The sequence below is a fragment of the Jaculus jaculus genome, chromosome 18 (assembly GCF_020740685.1).
Source record: "Jaculus jaculus isolate mJacJac1 chromosome 18, mJacJac1.mat.Y.cur, whole genome shotgun sequence".
Classification (NCBI taxonomy): Eukaryota; Metazoa; Chordata; class Mammalia; order Rodentia; family Dipodidae; genus Jaculus; species Jaculus jaculus.
In genome coordinates this window covers 37,776,789-37,779,222 of record NC_059119.1, presented here as the reverse complement: position 1 = coordinate 37,779,222, position 2,434 = coordinate 37,776,789, and the positions used below count along the sequence as shown (strand labels likewise).

Genomic DNA, 2,434 nt, shown 5'->3' with positions numbered 1-2,434 from the left:
TTTGTAGATGGCTACAGCATTTTTTTATTTAAAATTGTTTATTTTTTATTTATTTATCTGAGAATGACAGACAGAGAGAGAAAGAGGCAGATAGAGAGTGATTGAGAGAGAATGGGCGCGCCAGGGCCTCCAGCCACTGTAAACGAACTCCAGACGTGTGCGCCCCCTTGTGCATCTGGCTGACGTGGGTCCTGGAGAATCAAGCCTCGAACCGGAGTCCTTAGGCTTCACAGGCAAGTGCTTAACCACTAAGCCATCTCTCCAGCCCAGCTACAGCATTTTAACATTCACAACTTATTTTAAACCTAACCAAAAAGATGTCCAAATATTCCTCCTGCCCTGTCAAGTTTCTGGAAATACTGCTATTATCTGCTAGCAAAGAATTCAAGAGAAATTAGTTCTAAGACACATTAGAACAGATACACAGGACTATATGGCCTAAAACAGCAAATTTTAGTTTGCCATAAATGGAAGACATGGGAAATATGTTTAAAAATGGTACATAATACAGAGTAGCAAAAATAAGAGGATTGGAAAAAGTTTTTCCTGTGTGTGCCATAATTTCCCTCCATTCCTTCAGAATGACTACAGTGACCATTGCCCACAGTATCAAATGGAAGTCTTCCCACCAAGTCACGGCCTGTGGGGCTGGCCTGCCTCATCAGCCATGTTCAAAATATAGCTCGCCATGTCATCTTCCGTGGGTGCATCTGACACCACCCACGACTCATTTGCTCCAGTCATCTGTAGGCGACAAATGGGGCAATTCCTGTGTCCATCACTCCACTTATCAATGCACTTCTGACAAAAGCTGTGAGCACAAGGCAGGATAAGGTCAGCGCACCCGTCCACACAGATACAGCACTCCTCCTCATCGGTCAGCTGCTTCACCCTGCCCATCCACAGACCAGCCTGACAAGGTGTGACAGAGGATGAGGTGTCATCAGGTTCCTCAGAGGTGGCACTCTGAGCCAACACTCCTGACGCTTGTAATGTCTTTATACAGCTGAATAAACTGATATAAGCTCATGATCCGTGATGCTTCCACAATGCCAGTGCTTTTGTTAATCTTGGTACAGACCACCCGTGCAACCACTTTCCAAAAGGCAGAGGAATCCGACCCAGGTTGTACCTCAAAGAGAAGATGCTTTTCCTGGCCAGCAGCCACCTTAGCAGTTACATCGCTGAGTTCAGCTACTCTTCCAAGAAATTCTTCATAAGTTAGGGAGCCACTTTCTCGAACCAATGTGATGTGTTTTGCTACTTTTTCTGGTAACTTGCTAATAACCAATTATGTCTGATCTGAAAGTTGCTGTCCCATGGTGAATGATGTCTTTTAGAATTCAGGGTGTTGCTTCACATAGTTTCCTAGGCTCAAGGCATCGCGCTCCAGACGCCAGCGGCGCCACCTCAGCCCGCGGTTTAACCCCGCAAGCTGCTATGACTTATCTTAAGCTATGTTCTTTGCCAAATTTCCAGTGATGTTTGGATTCTGGACTTGGAGCAAGCATACATGTGTTAAGTGCTGATCATAGCATTGAAGACAACAAAATCATTAACTATGGACCCACAGAAGACAAGAGGTGGGCTTACTGTGACTGCTTTTGTGATCACAGTATACGAGTGTTAAGTATCAGCGTAGTTCAGCAAGGATTGTCCAAAGTTGAAAGTTCTTTTCTCTTTGCTCATATGAAGTACTACTTGTGTTCGTATTAAGGGGTTTAGCCATTCAATAAAAATTCCAGTGGGTACCTGCATGTAGAAAAAACGTTAAGATCATAGCAGTGGGGACAGCAGATGCAGCAAGTTACCAATGGCTTAAAGTAAACTTCTCTTTAGCTTCTTTTTTTTCCTTGGGCTACTTCCCAAAGCTGTTTACCGATCCTTGGGTAGGAAAACTCTAAGATTAGTCTATTTTTCAGGCTCTTCTTTGGGAAGTTGCCCACTTCTGTGTAAGAAAATTCTAGGAGTTAGTCTCCTAAATTCAGTGCTGTGGCCCTCAAATAGGACAGTGTGGATATAGTTCACTATGCTTAGTGACAAATAACCAATATAACTTTTTATATCTATTACAGGTTTGAAAATGAAATATGAACAATATTTAGTTGGCAAATTATTTATTACCTCTCTGTGTTGTGTATTTCATCCTTCCTAAACTATTAAAATTCGCTATGCTCTATCAAACATATTCTGGTCAAAGATATTCTAGATCAATGGATGTGCTTGTCATAAATGTGGCAGCATCTCTCTGCAGTAAGTAGGGCAAGGTTAGACTTGCTTTGACAGTCCTAAGTGAACTTAAACTTATGTTTTCTGAAGCAGAAGGTTAACTATAATGAGATGCTTCTTGAAACTCAAGCTCATCCAGCAGCTCCTATATCTGTGACATGAAAATATAGGGACTGAAGGAGAAAAAATGGTAAACAAATTTTGC

The 2,434-nt window shown here is 42.2% G+C and overlaps 1 pseudogene; it reads right to left on the bottom strand.

Moving 5' to 3' along the window:
- Positions 1-627: 627 nt before the first annotated feature.
- LOC101602954 lies at positions 628-1,321 on the bottom strand (annotated as a pseudogene).
- Between the last annotated feature and the right edge of the window lie 1,113 nt (positions 1,322-2,434).